The following is a 13421-nucleotide window of genomic DNA, read 5'->3' on the forward strand; positions in this document are numbered from 1 at the left end:
TAAGAGAATTTGTATGTATCATAACCCTAACAATGATAATGTTTTGCTACCACTGACGTGCAACAGGAATGCTGCACAGTAATAAGAAACTGCAAGTTTTACTTAATTTAGGGCAACTAAACTTTAACTTAGAGCAACTAAAAGGAAATAGATATTTCTCCTGTCACCCATCCTTTCCTTCCAGGACAGAACCAAAAATAAGCTTCATGTCACTACAGGAAGCTACACAGATAGCATCAGGCAAAGCAGGAAGAAAAGGAAAATGCTGTGGCGCAAGCGAGGCAATACCAACACCTGTGTATACGGCAGCAAGAAAAACCAACTAGTGACATTTATAAGCTCATCAGCTGTGACAATATTTGCTCTCCAAAGACTACGATACTATCAACAAACTCCTTACAGTAATCCACGGGCTCTCAAATAATGAGTCTTTGAATCAACAAATTGAAGCACAGATTCTAACCTAAGTTACACCCCTCAGAACCTCACAGAGTTTGACCCACAATAATGATTTTTTCCTAAAAAGCACAAACCTGTGACTTCTGGTATTTATTCAGTGGAAAAAAAATGCAAGCTGTCTCATAACCCAGAAAGTATATTATAAAAAAAAAAAAAAACAACCAACAAACAAATCACCAAAAAACCCTGAAACCAGGCATCAAAACCAACACAACACACAAAAATGTGCCAGCAGCACTGCATGTTACACCGCGTTTCCATCTCAGCAATTAGCCAGCAGTTAGAAAAGTACAGTAATATTCAGCCTAGGTGTAAACAACTGTGGCCTCTCTCTAATGGACTAACACTTTCTATACAATAAAACCAAATCCAGCTTAGTATATCCAAAGTATGCATCCCAAGTGTGCCAGAACAAAGTGTGTCATTCCTCATTCCTCATCCAAAGGCATATCTGAGGGCAATGGCATGATGAGGGCAAATGCATAGTATGATTACTGCTGCATAACTTAAAAATCACCTTTAAGAATTAAAGAGGAAAAAATGGAATCTCATCAAACTAGACAAGAAACAGGCATTTAGCCATGCAGAGAGATCAGGTTCTGTCTGAGAGCAAGAGGGATAGCAGGAGGAGGGGAAGAGAAGGGCTGTAAAAATGAGTTTTAGTCCACCAAGTTGCTAGTCCTACACCAGAGCTGCATACTCTGGCAATTAAAGCCAGTCCTATAGCTACCTTCAGCAAGCAGAAGGCTGGTATTGAGTTCCTGCCTACGAGCAGAAAGTCCCCCTCCTGCAAAACTGGTTATGGGAAATGCCAAGCCTCTGACAAGCACACAGCTGTCCACCACTGCTGTCACTTCAGCCTACCCAGACTTACTCAGAAGCTCTTCCCTCCTGGAAAGGTACAGAATGGAGACGTAGGCATTCTTCCTTCAGCCCCGCATGCCTTGCTGTAGCCTCTGCCTGCTTCCCTTGTCAAGCAGCAAATGACACAGCCTGAGTGTGTTTGTCAAAGCTCTATCCCTTTGTATGCTTAAAGGGAGGAAGCTGACATTAATGTTTAACAAAGCTAACAGTAGCAAAGCCTTTCTCTGCAATCTCACATGCTGGCTTTGAAGGCACCGGTGCGTGAGAAATTTGGCAAGAAGTTTGCTCCTGGTAGCCCACAGCTTGGAAAAAATAGTGTTTCTCAGGCTTTTGTTTTAAAGTTGCAGGGAGCAACAGTTTACAATAAATTCCTGAACCTCTAAACAGAGGCAATCCAGCTGCCTGTTGCTAAAGAAATCATAAAAGCTGTATCAGGTACCAAACCACATGCACACAGACACAGTGAGGAAGCCTGCCAGGCTCAGCATGCATCCTGAAGTCCACATGGGTGACCATACTGTTTGACAGGAAAGGGAGAGGTTAAAAATCCACATTAAAATGCCTTTAGGCCTCTGCCAACAGTTTCGAATGGACACAGGCTATCTGCCATCTCCCCTGTTTGCCTATGTTGACATAATTCCCAAATCAGCAGCAAACCAAGGGGGCAGAGGTTTCATGTGAGAGCAGTCTGATTCCTGGGTATTTGTTCAGTTGTCTGGACAGACAAGTCCTCTTTTGGCCTCAGCTGCCACACGGCCCTGCCCCTGCTCCCTGGGCTGAGCATCCTGGTGCTCATGCAGAAGGGGAGCCAGCTGGAGACACCTACACTGTGATAACAGGAGGATTAACCAACGCTCCCCTCACCTGAATGTCACCAGTACTGCCCCAGCCCAGCCCACAGGAGCCCCCTCCACCTGCCTGCCAGCATTCGCTGGAAAAGGACCTTGTGAGGTTTTGCTAGCAAAATTTGGAGCATAAAGCATTTCTCTGTTACTGCCACCTCAGTGAACTGTGTTTTCATAGTTCAAATAGTTATGTTGTTACCCGGAAAAAGCTTACATCTGAGAAATGGTGATGCCAGGTGAGCTTTAGCCTATGAATTCAAAATGAAAAATACCATTTCCATCTATTATCTGCTATTAATTGTTTGTCACAAAGATGTACTTGCTGTACAGCCACAGTATTGTAGATGACCTACGCTGAAGAAGTCACCTTGCTTTGCAGACCTATCACTTTCTATCTACAGCTAAGGAGAGAAGAAAACAAATTAATACTTGTCATTTACTCCAGCATTTTTCTACAACTCCATCATAATAAAATATTAACACACATTTGCATTAAAGCTCATCGTTAATATGATAAGCATAAAATATTTTCTTTATAAAAATATTGCTTTCAAAGATCTTCAGGAGCAACATATGGGCACTCTGGACAAAATTCCCATATCTGGATAATGGGAAACTCGCAAGATATTTAGGCTCCCAAAAAAACCAATCAGGCTGTTACAGGAACTGACATTCCCATTGACTACAATATCATTTTATGGGTTGACTCAATAAATTAATTCATATTTTTTATGTGCTATTTGACTATTAGGAACATCCAACTGTTATATTTAGTTGTGCTTTCAGCACTGAAGTTATCCTACCAGATTCCTGCACATTGCTGCCTGTTGTTCAAAAGCTCCAGGGAGCCACATTCCCTTGTGGCACAGCGCCAGTTCTATATGCAGGAGTTGGCCAAAATGGAAATAACCTCGGAGTGCATGATGTGAATCGTGACAAAAGTTTTGAAAAAGTCTCCCAGGAACTATGGGCATTTTTGCATGTATATATTGTAGTAATATGAATGGCACCTGTGTATTTCCATTAGGTCTTATCTTCCTGCTTGCAGAAAAAAATCTTACAGTTTCTTTTGCTTTTAAAGGCCATTTGCTGTTAATGTGTGTTCCTCAAGGGCAAATGTAAGGATGGCACTTGGTGTGGAGACTGAATCAAGCACTGAGCTAATTCCCAGTTTCATAACACAATAGCACCCGGTAAATAGTGATTATGCTATTTAAAGAATGAAATCTGTGAGGATGCTAAGTTGGTGCACTTCTTGCTTTGTTTTTCCAAGCATACATGTTTCTTTTCCAATTAGGAAAGAAACATACAATATCTGTCTCATTACGTTCAGATTTTCCTTTCAAATTCACTCCTTACAAATTTTGCTATTTCTTCTTCTAATGTTCTGTTCTGCCCAAGTGGAAAATATCTTTTTAGGATAACTGAACACTGCAGCAAACTGGTAAGACAACACAGACTCTTTCATTTCTAAACCACTGATTCAAATTTGGACTGATTAGGGCACAGAACGGAAATTGTTCTCCCACACTGATGGCTTCTCAACAGCTCAAGTGTAAAGAGATGAGCGTCCTAGACAGCTCCTCATGGCCAGACATTCACAGAACAAGGAATATCATTAGCAGTGCTCATGACTTGCATCTTTGTTGGTCTTTTCAGTGAGATTACCAGCATCTTCCTGGTCCAGAAGGCAACAGAGTTTCATTACAAAGAACAACTTCCTCCAGAAAAATGGAATTATTGGCATTATAATGTAAAAATATTATGCACTTGACTACTATGCTATGTTCCCTGAGGACATCTGTCCCACATTTTATCGCCACCCAAAAAACAAATTCACACAAGACTTGTGCTCTGATTCTCTGACAGTGCACTGGTGAAGTCTCCTTTAAGTGTTTTATCATATATCTATCTTTCTCATTGTTTTTATTCACTACCTTTTACTGCAGTAAAAGCACTAGAAAGGTATCAGAAATATTTCCAAAATCATGCTATTGTAATTGTTTTCTGCAAAAATATATAAGTTAATTCAGGTCTTAGTACCACTGAGTACACTAATGTAAATATGGTGATTAAACAAATAAAGATTGCAGTGTTAATCTAAGTAGTCTTTGTACTGCAAGAGTTGCAGTTTCCAGTGGTTTTGGCAAATATAAACTGTAATAGAAGGGGAAAGGTAATTTTAATGATAAGGTATGATTTGCTGCATATAAAAGCATAAAGCATTCAAAGTGTGAGAATTATAATACAATGGAAAGTAATTCACCACAGTAAATTCCTGCAGACTCCAAGTAATAATAAATCCAACTTGATCTGAAGCTGTGTGAAGCAAAATTCAATCAAAATTTTAGGGTTTATTGGTTTGTTTTTTTTTCTTAAAAACCTGTACAAATGGGAGGGATATATTAATAAAACTTCCCTCTAAGAAAAAGTTATTTGTTTGACTGACAAGTGCATATAAAGTTATGTTTCTTCCTGAGTGGATTTCTAAAATTAAAGTGAAACAAACCAGCAGCAATAGAAATGGAATAGTAAAACTCCCTATCCCCTATCAACTCTTTGGGGAAGCCAAAAGGATGTATCCAAAAGTAGGTCTATTTGTTCAATTCTCTCAATCTAATTAGAAGCTAGTATCTCACCTTACAAACCATTCCTCTCTTATGTCTCTAGATCACTGTACTTACAGTGATATTTCTCCAACCCTGCCTAAGTGATTTCCAGGGATTTTCAGTATGCCCTCTGATCCGCCACCCGGAGGTCGCTGCTGAGCAGTGCGAGGGAGGGGAACATTCTGCCTCAGACCGTCGGAAATCAGCAGGCCACCGGTGCCGAGATAAAGGACAGCAATAAAGTCAAACCCCGCATTCAAACTCTTCCCAGTTTCAGGGTCATTTGGCCCAGCATTCGTACTTGTTCCCACTGCAGATGTTTCTGTTCCTGATGACAGTAGGTGCCCTCCCAACTGATGCACCTCCAGCGGTACAGGGTAAATAACAGCTCTTATTCCCTCCTGAACCAAATGTAACTTTGCACTGCTGGGAACTGACATGCTAAAAATTTTTCAGCTGCATGGTTCAAGCTGTTTCTGCTCGTAAAGGAGTACAATACTCACTAATAGATTTCACATCAGTTATTCAGTTTTCACAGTTGTTCGGCTGAGGTTTCTTTGAACTGTTTTCTAAACCTCAGTGATTTAAACAACAACAACAAAAAAGCTGTGTCTCATCATGGCTCCAATAACTTAGCATATTGTTAGTCTTAGAATTTTATTAAATCACTATTCTTCCTATTCTCAAGCTCACTGTCAAAATATTAAAACTTAATTATTTTCTAAAGTAACAAACATTTTCTGCAGGTTTTGTTTCACAAGTTCATGACGAGCTTGAAGTGTTCTCTCTAGTATTTCTGAGCAATGGACAAATACTTTTGGCAGGAAAATCCATCTCAGCAGTTCAGTGTGAAGTGCCTCGTTGCCTTGAGCCACACTCATCTGCCAGGAGTTCTCCTGCAGCAGAGCCAAGAGATCCCAGCCCAGGCAGCATAGAGAGGATGGGACACGTCAAGAGCACATGAGCTGAACTCACACCACTGGCCTCTTGGAGCTCTAACAAAGTCCCCCAGGGCTTCTCTGACTGGGAAAACTGGGAGATGTTTTAGCCCACCTGACAGGGCAATTGAAGCTTTTATTTTAAAATATGTGAAATGAAGACTTGGCTTCCTGCTTTATGCACACATAACTCACTCTCCTTTCCAAGCTGGTCTCACTCCTCCCTCATCAGAATGCATTGGAAAAAAAAAAGACCAAAACTTGCACACCCAAATATGCACAAAACCACTAACTTATCAAACCCCATACAAATCTCCCAAAAGTTGTAAACAACCAGCAACCAGTTTTCTGTTCCTGTTTTCTGCATCTATATCTGCATGTCTCCTCCAGAGAAAGATTTTCACCGAGACACATCACTCTTGTGATGCTTTGATAAGCATTTCAGCACACACTTGAGGCAGCAGCAAACACACCAGCATTTTTTCCCCCCGTAGCACACCATTATAAAGCAAACTGAATTGGCACCCAAACAACCCACTGAACTTTCTGTTAAGTATGGCTTAAGAAGAATAGCACAGATCTCCACAGCGATCTATTACCAATGTTTTAAGGAGACTCTTTTAAACCATACAACTAACTGTAGAGCCCAGGCAAAGAGCACTTTTCACCTCTAATTAAATGCAGCCTTTTACCTGTAATTGAAATGCAGCCATCCACAAGGGAAAGATGCAGCTTTTCTATCACTCACAGCAATACTGTCCACACACTAAGCAAATAAAGAGTAAGAGGTGAGAGAATAATTTATCATAATTGCTATAAGATAATGGCAATCACACACAGAAAGTTAGTGGGAAAATTGTACACGTTAGAATTTCAAATAAGATCGAAACATCATTATTTTAGAGCAACACAGAGAACTGAAGATGCATCCTTTGATTTCGAAGTTATTGCATTCTTCATGATGCTCTCCACTCAGAAAACTCAGGGCATGTAATAAATATCATAGTTTTTAAATTTATATTCACATGAAATGCATAAATACAATACATTTTGCTTATCTTACTACTAATATTTTTTCTTACAGCAGGATCAGGGCTCCACCGTGGTGGATGCAGAGTTATCTCCCTCCCCACGCTCTGTCACAGTAATGGGGAGGGAGTTGTTTAGTGTCAGTCTGCCTTATCTGCCCCTCGAGTCATCCACCCTGGGTGTGAACACAGCTCTTTTGCATGAGTCACAAGGTAATTCACTGTCAGTGCAGGCAGACTGGACCACATGCGGATGAATTACCTGACAATAAATATAGACAGTGCCTACAGTTTAACACAGAGATGAGGAGAATTGGTTTAGTTTGGTTTTTTCTTATATTAGGAGTCATAATAGAAAAGTATTGAATTTATAAAAATTAATTTAAAGTCATATTGTTACATATCTGGTAACACAAGCAGAAGACACTACAGTTGCATCCATGAATGGATGTCCCTAAATGAGAGACAAGTACTACACAGGCATTGCCTCTGTGAAGACAATACTTCTCCCTATAGAGATGGGTTTTCCTCAAGACATGAGATCATCTTTGAACTGAAAAATTTACTGTGGAAAGGGAAGAGAACAGAGCACTCTCAGAACAAACCAGCAGAGCAAACAGCTGCCACCCACACTCCAGCACTGACAGCAGAGCACTTCTTAACCCCAACACCAGACATATCTGCACATTCTTTTATTGAAGAATTCCGGAGGTGTCAATTCCTGAGGTAAAGTATTTCTAGTCCTCTGCCCAGGCCACAAGCACATAATGCTTTCAAAGGAAACAAAGTATTTCGAAGTTGGATTTATTAATGTGAATCGAGAATTTATTTCATTTTAAAATAAATAAATAAATACACTGGCTGCAAAACTGAATGAGTTTGGCCTGACTAGGACTGATTTTGGAAGTGATCACAGATCTCAGAGTTTTAAGGCTGAAACACAGCACAAAGCCTTCCTTCACCAAAGATTTCTCTAAAAGTTTTCTTAATTTCTAAGATCTTTCTAAGATTGTTTCTGCCTTCAGATGCAAACTCAGATCTGGCCTCTGGTTTACCTAGCAGCAAGTTAATGCATCGACCTGAGGAGCCTTCCCTATGAACTTCCAATTTTAATTTTACCTATGAATAACAACAACAAATAATTCCTCCACTCATAATAAAGCTGGACACAACACTACTCCATGGGCTTACTTTGTTAAACAGTGTCAGTCACTATTTTATTTGATAAATAAAGAATTGTAAACAATTCATCTGAAACACTCCTAAGGTATCTCTAGAGTTATATTAGTCCAGATCTGATTTATGTGGTGCATCTCTATTGCCTTCACTGGAGGCAAGCTAGCTCCGCCAATTAAATTCTGTCCTGTTAACCTACATTCTGAAGAAGGAAGAAGTTTTGAGCCACAAAGCCAGTGCAAACATATCTCAGCATATGCCAGGCTAATGAGGCTGACAAATTGTCAGTGACAGCAGGAATGTCCTCACACAGTGCTGGGAGATAAAAAACAGAGCCTATATTTAGAGGTTTGTGGGTACCCAGCTCAGTTCTTCCCAAGCAAGGAGAAAGATGCAACTCATGATATCAGATTCCAGTTTTAACCAAGTAAAGAGTATATTTGGTTCAAAGATTCAACTAAAAGTATTTAGAAAGAAGTTTTATGACAGTTATTAGGATAGACACTTTGCAACCTGCAACTCTGCGCTCACAGCAATTTGCAGATGTAATCCTTAGTTAGCACAAATTTCTGGTGTCTTGCTATACCACCCACTGACATCAGCACCCTCAGCTTATTGTGCCATTGAAATCATGATTGCTCAGCTGGAGAACATCCTCCACCAACACCCTCCAGTGAGGACACCACCTTTCCCATTCAGATTGGGTGGAAAGACAACAGCCCACATCACAAAATCCAATCCACACTGAAACTCATATGATTCTGGTGACATAGTTTTCCTCAGACACACGGCCTCTGAGAGTAGTTTTCCTCAGACATCATCCTTTTCCACAGCTGGAATCAAGATTGGTTTCTGCTTTGTCTATCTTCCCAAACTGAGCCCAGAGACATTAAACTAGAAAGGTGTTCTAGCTCATCACGGCAGTCCCCCTATATATACTACCAAAGTCATCATGCTACTACAACACTTAGTTGCAGAGAATCTCATCTTTGTTCACTGTAAATGGTATACAAATGTGTATAAGCTTTCAAAAGCCTCTCCCTTAGTCTCCAAGGTGGGACTCATACACAAGGCACAGTCTGCACCACAGAAAATATTAGAGACAAAGAGAAATTCTGTCACTTACAAACACACTGGGAGAAACCTGTATCAACAAAATCTGAATTTTTTTATGCCTGATTCAATACTCTCAGACAAAAAACCGTAAATCAATGGGTTCCTCTAAAAACAAATTCTTCCTGTACTCCAGTAGTATACTGCAGCAGGTAAGAAATGTATAAAATGCCTTGAGATAAAGAGTTAAGAGATGGTATATCAGCCAGAGATAAAGACATAAGGAATGATTTACAGAAGTTCTGTAGCCACATTTACTCTAAACCCTTTTCAGCTCTGGTCCTTGTTGCATCTAGCATCTCAAACTAAGCTACAATATTCAGATGTAATGATATATTAATATATAATTATTTTGTTTAGAATTTTTTTCTCCTTGTCTCTGTTATACAATATAGAGTACAAGTTTGAAACCTGTATTTTCTTAAGTAGAGCATGACCTCATAGACATAACTATAGGCCTGTTTTAATACAGTATAGTGTAAAGGTGATTTTTAAGTCAGAGGTCGTAGCACCATTTCTACAGTTACCTTTGTTTGCACTGGAGCAAACACTAGATTAGGACAAATACCTCATGAATTAATTAATTAATTAAAATTAAGTTTCTGCATAAAACACAAAGACCTCAGATAAATACTAAATCATTTGCTAAGGGAAAACAAGTCACATTGCAAGGAGAGAGAGCTACAAACACTGCTATGCCTTTAACTTCTGTTCTCTTAATGTGTCCTCAGAGTTACACTGATCTGCTTAACTATGGTGCAATCAAACCAAGTAGTCATTTGATACAAAAGGGTCATGAACTAGCTTCAAGCATGCTCTGGGCTCCCTTGTCTCTTCTCGAACAGCTAAGAAGATTTCACAGAGCTGCTTCTTGCCAGAACTGCCAAGAAGGCACTTTCAGCTACACATAAGGTGCTTTCCTATCCTTCTGTTCCTTGGCGTTCACCTCAGTGACTCAGGAGGAAGGATTAAAGTTGTGCCCTTGAAGTTCACCGAAAGCCAGAAAGTCTCATTTTGTAAGCGTAACAACCCTTTTGCAATTTCTCCAATTTGCTTCCTGTAATTGGTTCTTGTTCCAAAAAACATCAGAATGTCCCCACTGGCTTGGACCCAAAAAGCATTCCTGGTGCAGGCTCAGTCACTGATCATGATGGTTAGCAGGTGCCTGGACAGGAGAAGCTGTAGTGCAACTTAACCAGCTTAACAGTCTGTTGACTCATAGATTTTGTTTCTGTGACTAAAAGGCTTTGGAAGATTTTTCTTCCATGAATTTGTCCAACTGCAACATCCCATAGCAATAAGTTTCATAGTTTAAAAACATGCTGCAGAGAAGTGCCTTCTTTTCGACTGATTTTCAACCTGTTGTCTTCTAATTTTATTTGATTTGTGTCAGTTCTTAAACAGAAAGAGGTTTTTCCCCCCTATTTATCCTCACTGTTCCATATATCATTTCAGAGATTTCTATTACTTCCTCTTCCCCTCCAACCCTTTCTTCTCTAGGATGAAGAGTCACAATCAATCTACTCTTGCCTTGTAGTGAAAATGTTCCATACTTTCAACCACTCTTGTCATCATTCCACAGTTTTCCTATCCACAGTCAAGTTTGTCTCACCTAAACCACACAAAAACCTCTGTTTGTAACAAGTGGTGAATGAACCTCCAGTAGGTTCAGAAACAATGCATTAGTGCGGATTTATTTATTTAAATTAAATTTATTTCGCTTTCTTCAAATCCAAGCATTTTCCCCCCCTATACTTATGGCAGAAACCCATGAATCCCACAACCAGTTTCTCAGGAGAGACTCACAGTTATCCTCCCAAATAATGTCCTCGCTCTCCTCTGTCTCTCCCTCATTTCCTAAACTGTCATTCACGCAAATCTGGTGAAAAAATGGCTCTGGTGGTTCGTGTGAATCCACATCCTGGTGAGGACCAAGAGAATCTTAGTTACTGCAAGAATCTTGATGCTTGCTGTTTACTTGTAGGCACTTTCTTTTTGAGGACTTTTATTATTAAAATTTAAATCTGTGATGTACAGGGATCTAATTCACAGTCAAAGCAATTAGAAACACTTCTACAGACTTTACTGACCTTTGCTTCTGACCCATAATGAATCAGAAAAGGTTGAACCAGCTGGTGATACTACGTCACTGAATCATAGAAGCATTCAGGTTGGAGAAGACCTTTGAGATCAAGTCCAAGTGAACAGTCTTGAAACAATAAACCTCACCAAAACTAGGACTGACAAGAAAATAACACTAAAAATATGCCATAGCCACCAGGAGATAATTACACCTATGTTGCACCAATATCAGCACTAAATGAAACTCTACTACCACGAACTATAAAATACATTTGCAGATTTCCAAATGTCCAGCCAAATTCCATACCAAGCAGAGAGAGTGACTGTTCAGTTTAAGCAAATTTTTGAACATGTTTGCAATAAATCCTGAAAGCCTTGAACTTTTATTATGCCAGGACTTATTCCACTGATTTAGAGTCTGACTAAAATGAATAATCCTCGTGGTTGACTCAAATAACATCCTCTTACAGGGTTTCTCGAAGACAGGTGAAGAAGATTACATAAGGTAAAATAATGGATGTAGAAATGGTGCATGACCACCTATTCATTTCCCCACTTGTTGTGCAAGTGCAACTCAAAGATTTTCCTTAGCTTCAGGCTCACACTTGTACTTAAAAAATCTTTTCCTGACAAATCCTAATCAAAACAGATGATGATGACGATAAGGAAAGACAGTTTATTTGACAGTTACCATCCATTAACTTAGTATCCCACAGTACTTTCTAAGCTACTCAGAATGCAAAAGATTTTAAAACAAAACACTTGGTCCAAAATTTTGCTAAAGTCTAGACCCAAGTTGCCAGCACCAATCTGTATGCACTGATGGAAGGATGATAAGCAGCTTGAGAATCCCAGATATCATCAGAGATCTGTTTTTAGTATCCACATATGAATTTTTCTCTAGAAATTCCTCTAGCCACTCTGGGCCCTCTTTATTTTATGTTTTTACTGTTTTGTACTAAGAGATGGCAAACACACAAACTAACAAACTGGGATGTGTACATGGATGTCAAGTCCATTTCTGCTGAGTTTCAACACAGCATAATATTGCCTAACAGGAACCACTAGAATAGATGCTGGTTATCTCTATTTGCACATTTTAAAAAGCAAAAGGAGAACAGCACCAGCAAGAAAAAAGGCAGATCAACCTGATGACAGATTTAGACATGGGAAGGATGTGACAATGCCACAAAGGAGGTCACTAGCACAGACAGGATTAGGGTCAGGGTTCTAATTTAAGGCTCTTCATTGTTACCTCGTTGCTACTTTGTAGACCAGCCTATCCCTTGGTAATCAGGATGAATCCATTTCATCCAACTCAGGAAAATTGCCTGGGATTACTGTGATTCAATGATATGTGTAGATAAGTGGGAAGAAGGTGTGGCAAAGAGCTGAAAGAGAGAAATAAGTTATTAGATAAAAAAGGCAATGCAGAGTCAGCCATGGAAAGGACTAAAAGTGAGAAAAAAACCCAGATTGTCTAAATGAAAAACAGAGATGTGCCATTAAAAAGAAGTTTTCCTTTAAATAAAAACAGAAAACTGCTAAAAACACATTTTTCATTATTTCCATCCTGAAAAATCTCAGAATATAATTTATATTTTCTTTTTTCTATTGTTTGTGCTTGGAAAAGTTCAGAATACAACAACAGGTATGACAAACCAAGCCAGCATTCAACAACACTTTAGAGTTGACTTGCAGCTCCCCTCTAGGATCAAAGCCAACTCTCCTCAATTTCTCTATCTGAAATTCTCCATCTATACCAGCTATTCTGGCAGCTGCAATACAGGGACTTTTCGCCTCTGACATTTCATTCTCAAGTGAACAAAATCAAACAGTAATTTTGTGATCCCCTCACCTGTATCCCAGTGTTCACTAGTGTATTTGAAACAGGGAAGTTCTCCCAGCACAATCCTTCTGTGAACATGCTGTACTTTTGTCAGCTAGGAACAACCGTGGTACAGCTTATCAGGTGTGGGACTCCAAGTCAGGTATGGTTAAAACAGATGCCACCTGGCCTGGACAAAGTGACTGGAGCATTTTGTTGACATGGGTACAACCCACACCCCTATCCCAAAGTGTCCAACAAATAAATAGGACCTCCACTGCTTCTTTCCTCTACAACATTCATGTCTGGGCACAGACTCATTTTACTGCAGCCTACTTACTGCCTTACAGAGTTACTTGTTGAACTTTTTATGGCAAAGAGCATCTTCCTTGCTTCCATGTCTGATGTGTAACATAAAGGCATTACTGCAGTATGGAGACTCTATAAGGTTAGGGGCAAGTTATTCCTCCTCTGTGCTG

General features: G+C 39.7%; 1 protein-coding gene across 11 annotated transcripts in view; it reads right to left on the reverse strand.

Moving 5' to 3' along the window:
- The window catches only part of DENND2B (DENN domain containing 2B), a 174052-nt gene that overhangs the window by 84063 nt on the left and 76568 nt on the right, over positions 1 to 13421 (reverse strand). Inside the window, exon 1 of one of the 11 annotated variants that reach the window (XM_051803865.1) lies at positions 1334 to 1540. The exons of 6 other annotated variants lie outside the window; for them this stretch is intronic. The gene's annotated coding sequence lies outside the window, so the exon portion shown is untranslated. Of the gene's footprint in view, positions 1 to 1333; positions 1556 to 13421 lie in introns of those variants that run through there. 4 more of the 11 variants (XM_051803866.1, XM_051803875.1, XM_051803872.1 and 1 more) reach the window with 4 other exon arrangements.

The sequence above is a fragment of the Manacus candei genome, unplaced genomic scaffold (assembly GCF_025592945.1).
Source record: "Manacus candei isolate 608988 ecotype Guabito, Panama unplaced genomic scaffold, ASM2559294v1 h1tg000060l, whole genome shotgun sequence".
Taxonomy (NCBI): Eukaryota; Metazoa; Chordata; class Aves; order Passeriformes; family Pipridae; genus Manacus; species Manacus candei.